Source organism: Chrysemys picta, chromosome 3 (assembly GCF_011386835.1).
Source record: "Chrysemys picta bellii isolate R12L10 chromosome 3, ASM1138683v2, whole genome shotgun sequence".
Taxonomy (NCBI): domain Eukaryota; kingdom Metazoa; phylum Chordata; order Testudines; family Emydidae; genus Chrysemys; species Chrysemys picta.
Genome location: NC_088793.1, coordinates 70,829,156 through 70,851,763, shown reverse-complemented (window position 1 = coordinate 70,851,763; position 22,608 = coordinate 70,829,156). Strand labels below are relative to the sequence as shown.

Sequence of the window (22,608 nt, the reverse complement as noted above, 5' to 3'; positions counted from 1 at the left end):
CATCTGTTACAGAATCATTCATCACATGTTAAAGTCCAGGCAAGGAATAGCAATCCAAAATTATCATCTCACCGCTGTGTAGGGTCCTATGCCAAAAGAATTGAAGGTCTCCATTCAGCTCCTAGTAAAGAAGTGCCCATAAGTCAAAATACAGTACAACATACATTAATTGATACCCTCATAAGTAGTTTCAGCAGACAATCAAAGAAGCCAGCCTTGAGGCTAGACTAGTTTATCACCCTTACCTGTTGCCCTGTGGGTCAGGGCTGAGGTACATTGGCATGGAAATGAGGTTGATAAAGGATCTGTAGGTTGCAATGCTGTCCCGTAGACAATCACTACATTCACTTAATTCTTTTCCCTAAAATAACACATAAGATCATGACTACCCTTGATGTGTTTATGTTGTGTACCATACATAGTAAATACATTAACACAAAGCATTAAGAGGTGATGTAAACAACAGGATGCCCATTCCATTGCAATCTATCTGTACCAAAATTATGTTTAAGTAACACCTCTGTTATAAATGTTAATTGGAAACCATTACTATCTATAGTCCTCTCATTAAATTTTCCAAAGAAATTCTAAATCCTTAGGTCTTAATCAATCTTTTATAAAAACAGCATGATAAATTCTTCTTATTGTCTTTTTTCTTGGACTTGTATCTTCAATCTGTAAATCCATGTATCCCCTTTACCTTGTGATGTTCACCTCAGATCATGCAGAGCCTGAGGCAAAATTCACAATGCTCGAGAAGTACTATCTTAACACTGCGTTTCCTGGATTTCTAACTTTTTATATTTTTGACTAGATTGTCTGAGAGGTAATATTCCTGCAAATCATTGATACATGCCTGCAACTTTAACTTCAACTTTATTAAGTTCGTGTGTGGGAATATAGGTATACATTAAGTGAGGTGACATTAACAGTAACTACTGCCAAAAATAAAACTTCTGCTCTTCTGTGATTTGACTTTCATTGTGACTGTGGCAAGTTATCTGTCATGTCTTTGTGACAAGCTATAATATGATCCTTTTGGCTTGTCATTCACTGCTACTACACTATTACTCACCAAACAGAAGATTTCCTAAAAATAATATTTCAGAATTGTGGATGGGTTATTCTATAATTATCTAACGTCTTAGGAGGGTTTACTGATGGTAAAAGGTGTTTACAGTCATTAATTATCCTTGTGATGTTTTCTCCCTCTGACTGCCAGTCATTTTATTATCTCTTTCTAATTTAGGCCTTTCCAGTGGAATGTTATAGTTACTGAATCTATAGACAATGGAAAACACTGGGAGCTGTCTACACAGATTTATATTAATGTCTTACCTTGGGCAGATGCTCATTATTCATTAGTACATATTGGAGGCTCAGAATCAGGGATGTACCGGTGTAAACTGGATTGGGGGCTTATTTCGCTGACAGACACTCCTGTTGCTGGGGGCTACACTCTAAGCACATTCTTCAAATTTGCACCATAAAGCAAATTACATTTTCCATCTAATTTTTTATTTTCAAAGCAATTCTCTACTCTGCTAACCTCAGGATGAGGTATCTCAAGCACTATTTCTTTTGGTGTTGCTGCTCTCTACTCTAACACATGCAACTGTCCAGCCAGTACTAAAGAAATCTGCATTTATCATTAGTGTCCCAGTACTGTCAACCTGAAGCATTCAAAAATCATAAGTCAGGCCCTAAAAACATGAGACTGGCTTAAAAATCAAGAGATATTGGAAAAAATAAATTTGGGGTTATTTCTATTTGCCCTCTGGTTTGAGCCTTCAAGTTGCACTTGCTTAATGTTTTCAAGTTTTTCTCCACCACCAGGAGGACTTCAAACTTACTTTCTTTTTTAAATGAAAGCTGAAATTATCATACAATGACTTTCATTCCAGGAGCTGGGGCATTCAGAATAAACATCAAACATTGTGATACTTACAATACATTCACAAGAGCTGGCAACACTGAATTCTTGCAAATTACCACCCAGTTTCTAACCTTCCTTTCCTCAGGAAACTAACTTGAGAAGATATACAAGAACTGTCTGCCATGCTATCTCCCCACCTGCCAACATCCTGAATGCTTCCCAGTCATTCCATTGCACATATCTAGCACTTGCTGCTATATTGGATGGCCTCCTCCTGTCCTTCAACAACATTACACCCATCCTCATCCTACAGGACTCAGTCTCAGCATTTGATACTGTAGACACTCCTGCCCTGCTTCCAAGAGGCTGCAGGAGTGAATGGCAATGTGTTGCAATAGCTTGGTCGTTCCTTGATGACTAAAATGAAAAAATTCTTACAGGCAGTTGTTCATCCACGACCAGGCCTTCACCTGCATCCTGCATGGTTCAAATCTCTCTCCCTCCCCATTCAATATTTACATGAAGCCACTGGGAGAAATTAGGGAGACATGACAGGCTGATGTGCCAGCCAGAAGCATGTGAATGATACCCAGCTCTACGCTCCCCTTTTATCCAACATTAACAGCAGCCTCCCCCAGCTTTCCAAATGCCTGGCAAAAGGCCAGCACTTGGTTGGAGGGCAGGTGAAGCTGAACTCCGACAAAACTGGGGTGATGCTGGTAAGAAAAGGAAAGTGTTTTGAAAAGCTCACCTTCACTATTACAGGTCCCACCAGAAGGCATCTGCCCTCAGACTGTTAGACCAGTTCACAGCCGTGGGGGTCATTTTAGATTTCGCACTGCACTTAGACACTCAAATAGCAATGGTGGCAAAGAACACCCATTTCCACTTGTGGCTGGCTAGAAGACTACCCCTGATTCTTTCAGGCACAGATTGGCCATGGTGGTCCAGTAGTTCGTTACCTCCAGGCTCAACTACTGTTCCTTAGAACGAGGAATGAAATTCAATGTCCTGAGGAAACTACAGCTAGTCCATAATGCAGTGGCTCATCCACTCACTAATACAGGCTACTGGGAACACATCATCAAAATCCACTGCTCCCTACACTAGCTACCCATTGAACACAGAATCCAGTTCAAGACTACAGTATTGATTTTCAAAGTCCTGCATGGTATTGACCTTGGTTATCCAAGAGATTGCCTCTCTTTCTGTTTTGACCACCTCATATGACAGCTTCACTCCACTAGAAAATTAAGCTTTCAACAAAAGAGGGGAAGACTCGTATCCTCAGGAGACAGAACTTTTAGATTAGCTGGGCCAAGACTCTTGAACCGCTTCCTGATGAAATATCACAATCTGGTCTGCATACAGAATTACATGAACTCTCTCAAACACATCAGCATTTCTCAGACTATGCACATTGTGTGTGTATATAGGCGTGCATGCACACACATACACCCTACCAATAACCTTTAAACTTGTTACTGTCGGTTGGGCTGGAAAAAGGAGATCTTTCTGTATCCAAGTTCATTTTTCACAGAAGGCATTCAGAAACCAACATGATGGGACACCTTATAAAAATGAAGAAAACTAAAGATAGATAACAAATGCTTAATTAAAATCTTGTCAAATATTTTGACTGCTATATGTATTTTACTCTGCCATTATTCCTGGCTGCCTATTGTTTTTTTGTATTAAGTTCCTAAATTAAGAGTCACCCTACAGAAGAGTCTTTTAAATACAGTAATTTTTTGCATATTTAAATTACTAAGGCAAAATAATATCATGGCAAAAAAATGACTGCCATGTCAACTATCAGCCATATAACAGGAACCATGTCCTAGTTTTCTTTTCAACACAGTAATAAAAACATAAGTACATTTATTTTACATTTCACGGACATCATCCTTCCAAAACAGAGTAAGATTTATTAACTCTTTTCTGTCCTGGATATATGAAGAATGCCCATGCCCATCAAGTAAGCGAATGGCTCTGGTAAAGACTTTTTCCTTTACTTCACTGAATATTTCATACTCTTCAGGAAAAAGGCTTTATATGTTGGTCCAAATCTAACCACCACAAAATGTGTTCTCATTTTTTTTTCCTCCAATGTCCATGAAATGATCAGATACAATTGTTATTTGGAGAATCAAATCTAACCATGAAGAAAATTTGCCATTCCATGCAGAACTAAAGAGCACAGCTCTCCCAGAATTTTAAATATCCTAGACTTCTAGAGAAAGGAGTTTTATGTATGGAATCACACTGAACCCCACAAGATCTCAGATTGTGGAAATTTCACAGTCCAAAATAACAATTTTAAAAATATGTTTGGGGGGGGGGGGGGAATACTTTTTAACTCCCCACCACTATATAACAGCAGCATCAGTGTAACACCATTGCAATGTCATTTTTAGAAACATCACCTCTCAGAAGCCATATGTACATAAAGTTAGAAACATGACATTCTTCCACACTCCTGAGTGCAAATATGTAATACTACTACTTTACAATTATAATACATAGTGCGTATCGCTCAAAACCCTCAAAATTTGAAAGGTATGAGTATGCCTCATGTAGAGGTCCTGTCCAACCTAAGCATGGACATCCCCATTAGAAAGGGTACTATAATCCATTCAGTAGAAGTATAGTTTCATTTTTAGCAACAGTGAGTGGGGGTTAGGAAATTTTATTGGTGAATAGCATACTTTTTTGAAGCTAGAAAGTCCTGCATAGACGAGACTATGGATCAAAGCTCTTGATCAACTTTTAGACAATTTGAAGAAAGGGTCACAACACTTAATAAGCCACAGACAGCAAGGCAAAAGTTGGCATGCCTCCTACCCCTTCTCCCCTCATCTCTCTGCAATAAACTATTAATTATGAGGACACATCTTTCTTAAATCAAACTTGTACCTGATTGGCTCCCATTACCACTTCCCAGCCACAGCCTTCATTGATCATATCTCCCCCTCCATTTTGTACCCTGATTTAAGTACACAAGCCTGCTTCAAATGCAAAACACGTGTAGCTAGCAGGCCTATCCACTACAATGCACTCACCATCTGAGTAGTCAGGATTCTTAGTGGGGGCTGTGATGCTCTGTACCTCGGGGGAACACCCAGCACCCCCATGTTCATCCTTGTAAAATGATTGTGTGGTATTCAGTGCAAAGGTTTGTCATGTTGGGTGTCTTCGGAAGGCTCATGATGCACTGAGCAATGTTGTTGTTACAGTAATGTTATATTAATGTTATAGGTTAGAATTTCATGTATATAGTTATGAGGCTGAAAAGGTATCCTCCTGGCTTAAAGCAAGCCCAGGCAAAAACTCTCTAAGAGCAGAGTGTCAGTTCACACCTCATCAGGTCATGTATGGGACAAACCCAGCCCATCTTCACAGGAATAAAGGATACTTGCCTAGGCAACAACAAAGGATCTGTTGGACTCTCGAGTGAGTCACCCCCCTTCCTTTGGTCAGTTTGGGACTGCGATGAGGTAATGCTCGCCTGACTCTGAAGGGGGGGGCGGGCAAAGCCAAGAGGGAAGGAAGGACAGGATAAAAGGGAGAGATGTTTGCCATGCTCTCTCTCTCTTCCACCTCCATCTATAGACATCACCACCAAGCGACTGAAGCGCTGATCAAAGGGGAGAGCCTGGCTGAAGGGCAACCAGCCAGCCTGTGGTAAGAAGCATCTAAGTTTGCAAGGGCACTGAAAGTGTTAAGATTAGCTTAGAATGTGTTTTTCTTTTATTTCATTTGTCTAAATCTGACTTGTTATGCTTTGACTTATAATCACTTAAAATTTATCTTTGTAGTTAATACATTTGTTTGTTTATTCTACCTGAAGCAGTGCGTTTGGTTTGAAGTGTGTCAGAGACTCCCCTTGGGATAACAAACCTGGTACATATCAATTTCTTTGTTAAACTGATGAACTCATATAAGCTTGCAGCATCCAACGGGCATAACTGGATACTGCAAGATGGAGGTTCCTAAGGTTGTGTCTGGGACCGGAGATATTGGCTAGTGTCGTTCGGTTGCACAATCCAAGGAGCAGCTTACATGCTAGAGGCTGTGCGTGAACAGCCCGGGAGTGGGGGTTCTTACAGCAGAGCAGGGTAAGGCTGGCTCCCAGAGGCTAGGACTGGAGTGACCTGGCAGATCACCAGTCCAGATAACAGCAGAGGGGAACATCACAGGGGCATATCTAGGGTTGCAAACTTTCTAATTCCAGAAAACTGAACATCCTTGCCCTGCCTACTGTCCTGCTCCTGAGGCCCCGCCCCAGCCTGAGGCCCTGCCTCCATTCACTCCATCGCTTGCTCTCCCCCACCCTCTCTCACGTGCTCATTTTCACTGCAAGGCCCAAACAGGCATATTTATTGTTTTGACAGATGTATTATGCGAAGTTCAGGTTTTATTTATTACAGGACGCTAGAGCTGGAAGCAAAATAGTCAAAAAGAGTAATTTAAAAAAAAAAATTTCAAAAAGGTTTTCATGATTCTTTCCCTCCCCTCTTCCCATTTTTCATAACCAGCTTCATGTTTTTTGCTCACTAAAGTTATTGTAATTTTATGTGTGGAATTAGGAACACACATTATCACAGCTGCAATGGATCCATTAAAGGCCCACTCCCGAAGCCCAAATACAAATCCATAGAGCACAACCACAGAAAGGCACACCTGTCCAGATACCTATAAAAATAAATCTGTAGACACTGACTCCCACACCTACATGCAGATACACACGTGGATGCATGTGTACACATCTAGTATGCACTAACACATATACTTCCACATTATTTATTATTACAATTGTTGTTTAGTGCTTAGAGACCCCAACTAAGATCAGGGCTCCAGGGTGGTAGATGCTGGACATACAGATAAAAAGAGAGAGTCTGCAACAAAGAATTTATAATGTAGCTAGACAATGGTGGGGAGAAATGTATGATACATTGGCTCTTCTGCAATTACTAGTCAACAGCATTCACTTTTTAAGAAATAATACATTTCTTTTAGAGTTCCCTTCTCTTTTAAAAACTTGTTATGAAATAAATACACACATATTTTATGTTATTAATTTTTTTCTGTGCAAGGCAGCAAAAGGAATAGAAGTCAAAGAGTTAGACTGCAAATTTTATTCACACAGGTATACACACATGCGGCAATACACGCACCTCCCTACACAAAAACACAGTCTCTTACACACATGCAATGCATGCATGGACACACTTGCCTACACAGAGGCACTTTTTCATACACTTTTCCAGGGGCTGCCTAAATCACCCAGCTGGGAAGGGAGGAGGGTGGGCTGGAAGGGAAAATATAGGGGGTGGGATGGAGGAGAGAGGATGGGGAGGAAAAGAGACCAAGGACGAGAGCAGGGTGGGGGCGAGAGGGGGAAGTGAAGGAGAGAGAGGAGGGGGTGTGGGGGGGTATGTGGGGTGGATGGGGATGCAGGGGGAGGCAGAAGGCTACAGGTGCATGAGGATGTGGGGGGCACTGGGGTGTATAGGGACATAATGGGAGTGCAGCAGTGCATGGAGGTGAATGGGGTGCAGGGCTGTGGGGAGTGAGGGACATGGGGCTGGCGGCTCTGGGAGGTGGAGAGGATGAGTGGGAAAGCGCTGTAAGGGGTACAGGGCTGGGATGGGTAGGTGTGGGGGTAGGATGGGGCTAAGGGAGGGTTGGGACAGGGAGGGATGCAGTGACGGTGGATGGGGGGTGGGGGCGTTGGGATGGGGAGGGATGCAATGACGGGGGATGGGGGCAGGACAGGGAGGGATGCAGTGATGGGGGTGGGGGGGTTGGAACGGGGAGGGATGCAATGACGGGGGGATGGGGGCAGGACAGGGAGGGATGCAGTGATGGGGGTGGGGGGGTTGGGACGGGGAGGGATGCAATGACGGGGGGATGGGGGTGCGGGTCGGGGAGGGATGCGGAATCGGGCTTCAGGGGGGGTGGGATGGGGAGGGATGCAGTGATGGGGGAATGGAGACGCGGGGGGGTTGGGATGGGGAAGAAGGCAATGATGGGGGATGGGGAGGGATGCAGTGATGGGGGATTGTGATGGGTCGGGGGTTGAGATGGGGAGGGATGAAGTGATGGGAAGATGGGGGTGCAGCCCCATTCCCAGCACTTGGAGACTGGGATACACATACCTCCAACTCCTGGGTGCCGGCGATGGGGCGACAGACCACGGTTTGCTGCAGGGCATGCCCCGCAGCTGGAGCCCAGCCACACAAACAGTGCGAGGAGAAGAGGACCAGGCAGCAGCAGGAAAAGCACATGCCACGCGACCTCCAAAAATTTGTTGTGCAACTTAGATAATAAAATACTGATCTCAGCTTCCAAGACGCACACAAACTCCTCAGCAGAGGCTTCACTAATGTTTCTAGTCTCAACCTTACTCATTATATTTGCATTCCCCTTGCCCCATTTTCCCCAAAAAGTTTACAATGAAGATGGCATTTACCTTTCCCTAAACACCCTTCAAACAATAAACAGCTGGTGGATGAAAAAAAAAAAAAAAAAGAAAATACAGATAAAACAAAGTAGGTATTCCACAGCTCATTCTGTAGCTAATGCCCTGTACTATCAGCAATAAATCAATTTCTAGCCTGACAAGTCTTCTAGATCTTTAAAAAAAACAACAACCCTATTCCTCCAAGTCTTAAATGAAATGAAGTGTGCAGGTTTACACACTGCTTTAAAAGAAAACAGTTTCAAAGGAAATACAGTCCAACAGTGTCTTTTATATGCCAGGACTAAGCAAATTAAGTAGTATGGCATTAGCAAACTTTGGACTCAAAGTGGTTTACAGCTTCTTGTAACATATATATACACACATACACACGTGTGCACACGCAGAATATGCCACGACTGATACGAACCTTCTCCAGGCTTTGATTGTTCTCACTAAAAATACTCTACTTCTACCCATAGGAGAGCAGCATCTATTAGGGAAACTATGCTGACAGAAAGTGATCATTTATATTTGTTACTTTTGCATACTGCTGTGACTGTTTTCAATGGTCCAAAACCTCCCATTTCCTTTACCATGAATGCTGATACACCCATCAAAACTTAATATTCAGCTAGACTCCTAATTGGATCAGCATAAATAATATGTTATTTAAAGAGTTGCTTTTCTAGGAACAATACTTCTTTTTGGCAGGGTGGATAAAAATCAGTGATTTAAAAAAAAATTATTTAAATCAAATTTTTTTGATAAAATGCTTTTTGAGGAGAAAACCTATCTAAAGATCATTTTAATTAAGATACATTATAGCTCAAAGATATCTCATCATGGAATAGCGATTATAAATTCTTATCCTATAGTATGAGACAATATATTCATGTACTGCTTAAGAAAAGTTTTGTAAATTAATTCCAATAGTGCATGGAGTAGGAATCCAATCTTATGGGGTTCCAGGGGCTTCTGTATAGATTATTTAGGTCAGGGGTCGGCAACCTTTCAAAAGTGGTGTGCCGAGTCTTCATTTATTCACTTTAATTTAAGGTTTCACGTGCCAGTTTATACATGTTAACGTTTTTAGAAGGTCTCACTATAAGTCTATATTATATAACTAAACTATGGTTGTATGTAAAGTAAATAAGGTTTTAAAAATGTTTAAGAAGCTTCATTTAAAATTAAATTGAAATGCAGAGCCCCCCAGACTGGTGGCCAGGACCCAGGCAGTGTGAGTGCCACTGAAAATCAGCTTGCGTACCACCTTTGACATGCATGCCATAGGTTGCCTACCCCTGATTTAGGTTAATCTTTCTATCTACCAATGGGACTCAGTGCTCATTCTAGAACAGTGGTTCCCAAACTGGGGTTCGTGAACCTCTGGGAATTCGCGAAATGTTACAGGGGGTTCTCGGGGAAAAAATTCCCTAATGGTGGACAGAGCTGTCCCTAGGAACCCTGGGCAGCACACAGTCAGCAGCCCGGAGCCCCTGGACTTCCAAGAACTAAGCAGATCAAAGCAAGCATATCTATCACAGTGAGGAGATTTAAACTTCAAGACTCCTTATAAGAAATGGAAAGGGAAGTGGATATTTTTTGCTGTTTTTAACATTAAATAGGCAACTAGTATTGTTTTTAAAGTTATTATGAAGAACAAGTTTAGGCTTTGTTGTAACGTGCGTTGTTTGTTTGCCTGGATTGCTCAAGACCTGAATGCTTGTGTAGGAGGAACTCTTTGAGTTGGCGTCTTAAATACCTTCATGCTGTTTCACATCGGATACTCCTTGATGAAACATAGGAGTCTTGTCTTATAACAGGCTTATTCAAAGTGATACAAGCTACGAAAGTGAGATCTTGGAAGAGTGTTGCTGTTTTCATAATGTAATAAAAATACTGTAATGATTAATAATTAATAATAGTGTGTAATAAGCATGTCATAAAAACAAATTTTATATTTTATATTTCCAAGATCACTGCTTATACTCAAATTGCTGGAAATATTCAATTTTAGGAGGGGGTTCATGAGACTTGACATTTTAGTGAAAGGGGTTCACAGGTTGTTAAAGTTTGGGAACCACTGGTCTAGAAGATAGCATCAGAGATGCTTAGTTCTGCAGTTCTCAAACTCTGGATTTGTGTCTCCAGAGATAACAGCAAAAATGTTTTAAAATAAATAAATAATATATAGAGGTGAGAAATAACAGACCTCAACCCTATTGTCCCTTACCTCTCTCTAAAAGTGCAAAGTTTCAAAAAGTTCAATGAATAGAAGATTGTTGGGGGCGGAATAGATCTGGACAAGAAGAAAAGTCAAGATAAATGTGAGAAGGGAGGGACAGGCAGTAGAAACAAAAGTGAAACTGTTTGAGCAGCATATTTCAGAAGTCTTGAGGTCTTTCTGAGTGTAGCCTTCATTGATTTGAGAACTACCATACCATTCTCTCACTAGAAGGGAAAACATATAATGGTAGCAGGCTGTAAAAGAGACCTAGTTTGGGAATATTTTAATGAAGTTCCTCTACCTGTGGGAAAGACAGGCATGCAAAATGCAAACAGTGCAACAAAGAAATGCAAGGTCTGGTTTCCTGAATGAAACAACATCATGAGAAGTGTTCCTTCTCAGGAGGAAGCTCCGTTGAAAATGATGAAAGGAACATGTCTGAACATGCAGGATCTTCAGGTTGGTAAACTTTTTTATTTCATACTTCTTTCTTAAGGACTGCCTGTCTTCCTTCTGGACTATTCTTGAATTCTCATGCTTGAGCAAAAAATATAGTTGTTTCTCTATGGTATTATCATTTTAGATGCAGTTGTGATAAAAAATAAATAGCTGAAATAGGCAGATCTTCCTATAGGCAGTATGGTAATAATAATTAAATAACTGCATTGATTTATTTTGTTTAGGAGAATCCATCCTCAACATACAAGATTCTGAAGACTATTCACCTTCAAGATCACCATCATTTTCTATAGTTTCAGAGATATCTGCCAATGATAGTGTTTCAGTCACATCATGTATGTCCCATAGCCACAGTATATCACCTGTAGCAAAAAGAAAAAAAATCTCCATCATCCAGAAACAACCATAGATAAGTTTGTGATAAGAACCAGCAGATTACAAAAACAAGTAATTGATGAAAAAATTGCCCAGTTTGTTTATGCAACAAACTCTCCTTTCCTTATGATTGAGAACCCACACTTCATTAACATGGTTCAGTCATTAAGACCAGGATACAGTCCACTCAACAGAGCAGATGTCACAGGCAAATTGCTGGATAAAGTGTATGAAAGAGAAATTGAGCAGTGTGCAAAAGGACTAGAGGGTGAAATTGTTAACCTGAGTCTTGATGGGTGGAGCAATGTCCACAATGGTTCTGTTGTATGTGCTTGTGTGACAACAGAAGAAGGGAATGTCTTCCTTACAGAAACAATTGATACAACAGGAAATACACACACAGCAGAATACTTACAAGAAGTAGCAGTAAAACCTATAACAAACTGTGAACAAAAATTCAAATGTCTAATATGCAGCTTGGTCACAGACAATGCTGCAAATGGATCCAAGATGAGGGAAGAAATTATTTAGAAGAGAGTCCAAAGCTAATAACATATGCTTGCAGTGCTCATTTGATGCACCTCCTAGCCAAAGACTCCAGTTTTCCAGAAATAAAGGCTAATGTTGAAATTGCAAAACACTTCCGTAACAACCACTTTGCAGCAGCTGCTCTGAAAAAAGTGGGAGGAACCAAGCTAACTCTCCCACATGACGTGTGAGGGAACTCAATAGTGGACTGGTTTGAGCACTAGCTCAAGAACTGGCCTAATCTGATGACAGTTTGTGAACAAAATCGTGAAAAAATAGATGGCACTGTCACAGCCAAAGTTCTCAACATCAGGCTCTAGAGAAATGTTGAAGACATGCTGAGTACCCTGAAGCCTATTTCTGTAGCCTTGAACAAAATGCAGGGAAATAGCTGTTTTATTGCTGATGCTGTTGAAATTTGGAAGAAAGTGAGTGAGATCTTAAAAAGAGAAATATGCAATGACAGAGTTAAATTACAAGCATTTTAAAAATGAATGGGACAAGCACTATCTCCAGCTCATTTTCTTGTAAATATTCTCAATACTCGGTACCAGGGTCAAACCTTAACTGCTAAAGAAGAGGAGTTGGCTATGACATGGACATCCAGCAATATTTTCTTCCTTTGGACTAATTCATTCCAAATTGAGAAATCATTTGGGACCTGAAAGAGCAGGAAAGCTTGTTTTTCTTTTCCAGATTATGAACAAACAGGAAAATGAAGATGAAGACAACTGAGTTAACTGCAGAAGCCAATATTTTAAATTTCTCATGTTGACCTGGCTGACATAGTCGATTTAATTTTTTTTTAATATTTCATTTAACTATTTGTTAAAAGCAATTTTAACAAAAACAAATCTGATTTAAAAAAACTTGAATGTTTAACTAAATTCAAAAATTCATATGCTTGTTTTGTTAAAATATTATATGTTTGTTGTTGAAGAAAAAAATCCAGAATACAGAACATTGTTGTTTTTGTTAAATAAAACAATTTAAATGTCTGTCTGGTGATATTCTCCTCCTAATACAGCATGGCAAGAAAATCCTCCAAATATTAATGATTAACCTGCTGAATTGGAGATAGTTCACCTCCGAATGACTTCATAAATAACTGCTTCAATTACCTTTGGTAAATGAAATAACCAAACACTCATTCATTTTCTGATATAGCTGTAAAACTAATCTGAAAAGTTTTCAAAATAAATCACTTTAAAAATGTATAGTGTGTACCTTCTAAAAATGAAACCTACATCTATCTCTGAGTTGTGAAGAATATGTATTAAGGTTATGACAACCAACAAGAATGCATTTTTATGTAGAAATCCAAGATTAAATCGAGTCTTCCTGTCTAGCGAGTTTGATTTTATTTAAATCAATTCCACTGTGCTTTTTGGAATTTGTTTTAGCGTTTGTTCATTGTATTTTTTTGAGAAGGAAAATCACAAAGCAAAAGATTCTAGTAACTGATTTCATCCTCTTCCACTCTCATGTAATAAGCTAGGGAAATTAATTTCATTTCATAAAAGGAACATCACAATTTTTCATTGTTGATATGGATTCAGTTGAGGGAATTGAGACATTCATTTGCATTAATATTAGTTAGAGGCAACTTTGTGACCACAACTTGCTGGGTCATACTGCCCTGTCCTTTTAGATTTAAATCCCTGTTTTACAAAAAAGAATAGAATATTTCAAATATTTTATTAGAAGAAACATGTACAAAATTGGTCAACCATATTAATTTATAGCAAGATCTGCAAACACTACCAACTGTAGTGATAATTACCATCAGTAGTACACTAATTTCAGTGCCCACAGTGGTTAATACCATACTTGGGATTAAGTGTCTGGAGGATTTGGCCCCAGTTTGTAAGTACAGTACAGTACGGATCAGTCAATATACACAAAACAAATGACCAAGAACTCATACACATCATTTGTTTCATCAACCTTTTATGTAAAATCTGTCACTATGGGCTTAATATGGTCTGCTCCCAACAAGATCACAAATTAATGGCACAATCTTTCTACTTGTGCCTCATTTTTTGAGTAGCTGTTACCCTTAAAGAGTTCAATTGGAGAAGTCGTGTGCTATTGTTTTTAATGGCCAGACATGCTCTAGAAGAGCTCCTGGCCAACTGAATAATTAGCTCTTGTCCTTTAAAAACACCACCACAAGTATGTTCAATTCATCCCTTCATCTCTTCTTAGCTACACAATATTTTTCAAAAATCAGTCAAAATCCTGTTATTTAAATAATTAACATAGAATGTTACGCAACTTGCCTGAATAAATGACATTTTATTACTAAACAGACTAAGATTTTGACCAAGAGGAAATACCTTTCAAAATATTTTAATTGCACAATTAATTTTTCATATAAAATCTTTGCTTCTGGGACTATTGTATCATCATATCAGCGCTGGTCTATTAGCAATTATCGCAAGTACTGCAATAATGAATTTATGGCTATGATGCCCTGCCCACGTGCAGGATTTTTCCATAGCAATGTTAATTTGTCTCCAACATTTGACACAATGTGACGAGGGCCACCTGGATAATATTTAGTAGAAAGGACCCACCCACATTTCAAAGTTTCTTGGGGCTGCGCCACCATTCAAATGTTCACCTTTCCTGAACCCCGCTGTTGGAAAAATAGATATTTGAGCTTAGGTGCAAAGTTTTCTTTGCTTGTGCCAATAAGCAAGGGAGAGACAGCATCAATCTTATTCCATATAGCCTTGTGGTCATTACTGGGAAGGCTGAGAAGGATTAACAAGGGACAAACTTTAAGTTATATCCTGATTAATCCATGATCACAAGGAAATGCGTGTGGCCCATTTACTGAGACCCTGAATTTTTTCTCTAAAATGTTTAACAAGATCATGTCTATAGAATATACAGTCTTGGACAGATCAACTTTCACCAATGTTGTGAATCTAGGAATGGATTCTGACCCCTCACATTTTGAGGTTAGTGTGACTCCATCAATCTCTGTAGTCAAGCGCAGTAAGAAGGAATTTGCCCTTGGATGCCTGTGGGAGAGGAAGGTATACCAAGCCAAACCCCCTCCTTCCAAACTACACAGGTTGGTTAATCTGTTTTAAGAGCCTGACCCAGTAACATCCTTGAGCACATGTGTAACTTTAAATATGTGAATAGTTCCACTGAAGCCAGTGAAACAAATCACATGCTTAACATTACATGCATGGTTATCAGGCCCTAACTAAGGTCTAAGCCAAAAGAAAATATGCTGATTTCTTCCTCCATAGAATAGTACTATATATGAAATACTGCAGTAAGTGCATGTGTAGTAGTCTGTATGGGAGACACACTACTAAATTCTGTATCTACTTTAAGACTCTTTCTCTTGGGAGTAAGTAATGAAAAATTAGAAGCATTGCCCCTTTTGACCTGAGTGGTTACTGAAATTTCAAGGTCTTGCAGGTTGTTTCCATTAGGAGGAGAAACTGATGCTGGAATCAGGTTTATTTACAAAGTATGTACAAAGTCCTGTTTCCCTGAACACAGAAGGATTCAAACAACAGAAGAAAGTTTCTTTGCTCACAGTTCCAAGCCCCTTTTCCATCAGCACGAAGCCTCGAAAGCTCCTTTCTTCACTTTTTCTCATGGTCACACTACCAGTGCTTCTGTATCTGATGCTTCGTCTCTGTCTCCATCTGCAGTGTTTCTCTGCTTCTTCCTCTCTCTCTCTCTCTCACACACACACACCCCTCAAAAAAAACAAAACACCCACCTCTGATATCCCTCCACCCACACAGCTCTGTTTCTGATCAGCCCAGCATGGCCTGTGCTTTGGGTAGTGTCTCTCATTGTTTCAGCTATCTATTCCATAAAGGAAACTTGGCTGTTTCTTACATTAATCCTAAATGAAGTGTGGCTCACCAGTTTCAATTAGGTTTCAATAAATCTCTAGCTTAACAGACTATTAAAATCCAGGACGCTCCTGTCTCCTCTGAGCGTACTCCACCTACCCCTCTCAGTTTAGGCATCTAAGTGCAAGTCTCTTCACTCTACACTTGACTATAAAGATTAGCCCAGACTTGGTTCTGCAAATTACTTCCCTTCTTTCTAGAGTCCATCATTTTCTTCGGTGTAGCTATATCACCTGTCTCTAGACAATCATGACTCCATTTTTGAGTTGGGAAAAAGGTGCGGAAGTGGCGTCCTTGGAACCTAATACCAAATATCCACTCCAGGGATCAATTGGCTGGAGCTGCTAGTTTATTAAGCATGGTGAGTAGGCAGCCAGCACATTCACTTACTCTGTGGCACACCTGAGCTTCAACAGCCAGAAGGCAAAAGATCAAAGGCCATTCCCAAACCTGGATCACCAGCGCCTCTCTGTACCATGTTCATCTAAGCCACCAGGGTTCTCATTCGACAGTTTTCTTTACAAATTACAGTAATTCTCTCAACATCAAAACCACAATTCTTCAAATTCTACATTTACATGGAAATTACACCCTCTGAGAACCAAGAATTTTACACATCTGAAAACAAAATAAACATTTGACTTCATTTTTATGAATTAGATAAAAATGACCATGTACTAAGTCCCTCTTTACTTATCTCCACTGAGACAACACACAAATCTTCAGGATCTCTCAGTTTCTGCTTCTGAATATTTTACAAAACATACCTTGCAGCACACCCCATGATCAGAGATGAGTGGGATACACACTGCTGAAATGTATAGGCTGCAAGCTGATTCCTGACTTTAATCTTTTCTTTGCCAACAGCAGTCATAAGTCACTGTACTGTATCATGACAAATTGCATAAGTATGATCAGGAGCACATTACAAACGGAGAGTCACAGTAAACAGAGGAGTAACAGGAAATTTAACACCTGGGCTTTTTGCAGTGTATGACTGGCTGAATATGCATGTGTAAAAAACAATCAATCACATCCTCCTGAGGTTTTCACAACTCCCGCCCCCCTAAAAAATACAAGTTTGAGCCAAGATTTTCCAAAATAGGAGAGCCTACAATTAGGTTCCTAAATAAGTAACCTGGTTTTTGAAAGGTTTCAGAGGGGTAGCCGTGTTAGTCTGTATCAGTAAAAACAATGAGGAGTCCTTGTGGCACCTTAGAGAATAACAAATTTATTTGGTCATAAGCTTTCGTGGGCTATAACCCACTTCATCAGATGCATTGAGTGAAAAATACTGTAGGCAGGTATAGATATACAGCACATGAAAAGATGGGAGTTGCCTTACCAAGTGGGGGGTCAGTGCTAACGAGGCCAATTCAATCAGGGTGGATATGGCCAATTCCCAACAATTGACAAGCAGGGGTGAATATTAACAGAGGGAAAACTACTGGGCCACATCCACCCTGATTGAATTGGCCTCGTTAGCACTACAAAAGGTAATTTTCCCTCTGTGAATATTCACACCTTCTTGTCAACTGTTGGGAATGGGCCACATCTTTCATGCCGGGAATCAGGACACAACGTTCTGGTTTTCCAAAAGATCCAGCACATCTTTGTGAGAGATACAAAGAATAAATACAAAGAGTAATGAGGTTTTTCATTGATTCTTTTCAGACGTATCGCTAGTTCCTTGATGCAATTCTTTTTTTGATTCTGGCATATGTACGTCACTTTCAATGACCCAACAAAATATGGGTAAATCAACAAACACCTTCAGACGTGAAAAGCTGTTCACCTATTTCATTAATTGATTTTTTCAGCTTTGTGTTAACATATTTAAATGCATCATAAAAATATGTAATTTCTTAATACTTTGCCCAAAAGTAGTGCTTTTCATTCATGGTCATCAAATAAAGTTGCAACCCTCTGGTAAATACATATTATGAAGAGAGTCCTAGTGACAGCCATAGTTAATGCTGCCTCACTGTTCCCACTATACTCCCTTGTTTCCAGTTGTTTGTAACATTATGAAACTTTCACCTCTTGGGCTGCAGTTTTGCAGGCCTGGTCGGTCTTCATTCAAGGATGATTTAAAAAAAAAAGTTTGTACAAAAACATTTTTGCATTTGAGGAAGGCAGGAAAAAATACTCTCTCCCAATAATAATAATAAAAAAAACTCAAACAGCTCTAGTGCCAAACAACTAGGCCTCAATAGCTGAAATTTGGCAAATGGACAGTCTTTTTTTTTTTAATGTCTTTGAATGTTCTAAAGAAAATTGTTTTAGGTTTGGCCAAGAATTCCTGACTCTGAGACCCACGCTCAATCCCTAGACTACAGTGGCTCTTAACACACACTCCATATCTCTATCAGCAGGTTTCATTGTTTTACTTGTTTGTACAAAGTGTTCTTGGCGTCCTGATTGATGTTACTTCTACAGCTACTCTTTTTCTCATAGACAAGTGATGAAGTATGACTGCGTAAGTACCTCACACCACAGCAAAGTCTGTCAAATGTCCATAATACCAAAAACACTGCCGTTCCTATTGGAAGCCTATTCATCCAGCAGACATCTCAATTATATTGTTGGATAATGTCTTCCAGTCCCTTCTTACGTGTCCCAATTCAGTCAAAGAAGTTATAGATGCAAGGGAAAATGAATCTTCTAGGATATATGCACAATTCTCTCAATTTTCTGACACCTGAATTGAAGAAAACACTCAAAGTACTGGCACAGATCTGTAGCTGGTGTACATCAGTGTAGCTGCATGTCTTGCTGATTAACACCAGCTGAGGGTCGGACCCATTGTCTGTGAGTTTATATAATGACAAGAACAATGATGATGCTAAACAAATACAAAACATGATGGGTAAAAAAACCCAAGTCAGTTAAGTTGTGGTAGAACACCATGAAATCAGAATTATTATTGTTTAATGGTTGCCATCAAAATTGTTCCAATTGCCACTTGCAAGTAAGTTGAATCCCCATGGCGTGCCATCTCCTAACTATAGGCAACACCATGGTGATGCTAGTTAGCTAAAATTGTAAAGCTATTTAAAGTGGACCAGTGTACAGCATTGTAATTTTCAGAACTCTTTATAACTAGAGAGTTAAATTAGGGTCACTTTACAGGCACTCTGCCTCTGTTAGCCTCCTCTTGCAGGCCCCTTAAGCACTTCACTCAAGGCATGTCTACACAGCAATGTAAGGCCAACTCCCTCTGCGTCCACATACCAATTATGCTAATCTAGGGCTCGGATCTAGGGTCCCAGACCCTGCAGGGCTGGAGGTTCTGAGCTCATGTTAAACTGGGACTTAAGGCATGAGCCCTATAGCTTTCCTGTGGGCAAGTGACCCTGGCTTGACTTGGGTACCAGAAGTCCTCCAGATGTATCCCAGAGTTCCTGGCAAGAGAGCAGCAGCACTGCAGTCAGCTGGCGCAGCAGCCGGAAGCACCATTACCACCTGTTCCTTCTTCTCTTGCTGTGGCAGCAGCTCCTGCTCCGGCACCTCCTCACTACTACGTGGAGCTTGCCCAGAGCAGGGAGCAAAGGTGATATGCAGCCACCAGGATGCTGGGGGTCATCACTTCCCCAGCCATGCTGAGCCAGGAGCTCTGCCACTGCCCCTCCCTTCAGGGCAGCTGCTTGGTCCCCATTCCACTTTCCGGCCCTTGCTTGTGCCCCTCCTCACCCCCTGGGGTTGCATGTGCAGAGGCGCCCAGGCTGCAGGCACCAAGGATGGTGAGTGGGAGCCACCCCCAAAACTTCACCACAGTCTCCTGGGGATCCCTTATCCCTGCTTCCTAGGGAGTAGCAGGGGAAGCGATACGGGATCTCAGGAGGGGGAGGTGCTATAGCACATTGCACCCGATGTCCTGGGGATGCACTTCACTTCTGCAGCCAGCAGCAGCCACGCTGGAGGGAGGGAGAGGGGAGGGTGTCTTTCCTCTAAACCTACATTTTATGTCAAACTTCAAAACATACAGACAAAAATAAATAAAACAAACAAAACCACCTTCATTGAACACCCCATTTTAAAAATTAAGGATTGCAAAGTTTCATTTTAATAGTTTGACAGCCCTGGAGACTAATGTCCTAATTATTCTCAGAACGGAAGCACATGGGCATTTTCCTGCCAACGTGACTCAGCCTAGAGGTGGAGAGCCCGATTCTCAGATTAGATGGTAGTTCAGTATAAAGCCTTCTCCAACTGCAGTCATTCTACTGAGACAGCCACCAAAGGAGCTTATTATGCAGTTTATGTATCATGTGCCCCTTATGGGCACCTGAGTCACAACAGCAGCACCATCACAGTTAGGGTGGGCAGTAGAGTTTTCCCATAGTGCAACACATTCATAGGGCTAGAGTGTCAACATTGTGAATAGTGGGTGTGTGCGTGTGAGGAACTAGGCTCTCTGAGATAGGGTTACTTTGACTCGGGTCTGTGCACAGCAGTGTGGACGAAGAGCCTTCGGTTTGAGCACAGATCAGAAAATCCTTAACCTAGCATTAGCCATCCTACACTACAGGCTCCTGATCCCAGGCCCTTAAAGGAACAGTGTCCTAGGTATCTCTCCCCCTCCCCCTCCCCCAATCTAACTCCTAATTCCACAGGACCACTTCCTCTCTTCTGCTATCAGGCCATTTCTGGGGCCTTTGTTCAGTTCAGCTCCCTAGTCCTGGCTGGGCTGGGGAAGATGGGACTTCCTCTTCCCCTGAACGGCAGCTGAGGCTGAGTCAGACCCACCCCCAAATTTCTTTCCCAGCTGCAGGAAACTTTGCAAACTCCCCCCGCCACACACACCCCGCTTCCTGCGCCCATCAATCATCAGCTGCAGAGGGAGGAAGCTGTACAGGGAGCTGCTCCCCCATCTGCCCAACCCCCATGCATCCAGACCCCCTCAGACTCAGACCCTCCCACTGAACCTCACGCCCCTGCACTCAGAACCCCCCACCCCGATGAGTCCTACACCTGGACCACCCCGACGAGCCATATGCTCCCGGATCCCCACCCCACCGAGCCCCAAACCAACTGCACCTGGATCCCCATCCCACTGAGCCCCACTCCCCCAGCAGCTGGACCCTCCAGTGAGCCCCCTGACACTAAGCCTCAACCACCTTCACCTGGATCTTCCTGCAGAGTCCCATTACTGTTACACCCAGAAGCCCCCAACAAGCCCCTGTGCATCCAGATTCCCCCGCACCCGGATCCTCCACTGAGCTCCCTGCACACAGACTGCCCCACACAGAACCCAATCAACCCACACCTGGATCCCCCCCACACTAAGCCCCTCCACACTTGGATCCTGCCTTGCTGAGCCTGCCTGCCCACATCTGATGAACCTGGCACAGAGGGGCAGGGCCCTGGGGTGTTTCTGGGGCAGGCCTGGACTCCGCGCTGTGTCACAGTTGGGTGCAGCTTCGCCACTGAGTTTGTGTCCTGGGGGTGGAGGGGCTGGGGGTGCACAGTGATCTCCCATCTCTGTGCAGCCAGTGGCCTGTGCTCCCTAATGCTATGCTGGAGCCTCCACATTTATTTGACAAATACAATTTGCAGAATTTTAAAATATTGTTCGCAGAATTTTTATTTTTTTGGCACCGAATGCCCTCAGAAGTAAACTCCAAAGGAAATCCTAAATTTGTTTTATTGTATAGTAAATTACAGTAAGTCTACAGCAGCTCAGTATGAAACAGGATCGGCTATAAAGCTGACTATAGTGAGATTAAGAATGGATAGATAATTCCTCCCCCCGCCCACTCTATGCCTGTTTACAACTTGGATGACCTCAACTCTAAAGGAAATCTGTATTGTTCTGTAATGTGTTTGAAATCCCAGTTCTCATATACCAGCTATAAAATCTCTTTTCATTGTCTGCATCAAGCACAGACAAATAAACAAAGGGTTCCACTGGCAGCAGTAACAGGTCCTGCAGAGCTACAAAAATATCAATATGGCAGCAATATAAAAATAAAATGCCTGGTTGAGGTCCAATTACATAACATATTCTTTAAACGCACTGCACTCTCAAGGATAGGTTTACATTGAAATAAAAGACACGCAGAGCTGATTTAATTGACGCAGGCTCGCAGGGCTCAGCCAGTGTAGCTAAAGATAACAATGTAGAGATTCTAGCTTAGTCTGGAGCCCAGGTTCTGAAACCTGCAAAGGGGATAGGGTCTCAGAGCCCAGGCTCCAGCCTGAGCCCAAACATCTACACTGCTATTTTCAGCCCTGCAGCCAAAGCCCGAATCAATTGACACAGGCTCTGAGACTCAGTGCTTTTCTTTGCAGTGCAGACATGCCCTCTGTTTCTATATACCATACAGAAAGCTCTCTAAAATAAGAAGGTTTCAGAGTAGCAGCCGTGTTAGTCTGTATCCGCAAAAAGAACAGGAGTACTTGTGGCACCTTAGAGACTAACAAATTTGTTAGTCTCTAAGGTGCCACAAGTACTCCTGTTTTTTAAAATAAGAAGGAAGGTATAGATGGAGGTCATAGTGGACCATAAGCTAAATATGAGTCAACAGTGTAACACTGTTGCAAAAAAAGCAAAACATCATTCTGGGATGTATTAGCATGAGTGTTATAAATAAGACACGAGAAGTAATTCTTCCGCTCTACTCCATGCTGATTAGGCTTCAACTGGAGTATTGTGTCCAGTTCTGGGCGCCACATTTCAGGAAAGATGTGGACAAATTGGAGAAAGTCCACAGAAGAGCAACAAAAATGTTTACAGGTCTAGAAAACATGACCTATGAGAGAAGATTGAAAAAATTCGGTT

The 22,608-nt window shown here is 41.5% G+C and overlaps 1 protein-coding gene across 2 annotated transcripts in view; it reads right to left on the bottom strand.

Annotated features, from left to right (window-relative positions):
- ANKRD6 (ankyrin repeat domain 6) overlaps positions 1-22,608 on the bottom strand; it is a 173,235-nt gene that overhangs the window by 68,658 nt on the left and 81,969 nt on the right. The window contains exons 3-4 of one of the 2 annotated variants that reach the window (XM_005299720.5): positions 246-361; positions 73-121 (exon numbers count right to left, since the gene is read on the bottom strand). The exons of the other annotated variant lie outside the window; for it this stretch is intronic. The gene's annotated coding sequence lies outside the window, so the exon portion shown is untranslated. The remainder of the gene's footprint in view (positions 1-72; positions 122-245; positions 362-22,608) is intronic. 2 annotated transcript variants of the gene reach the window in all.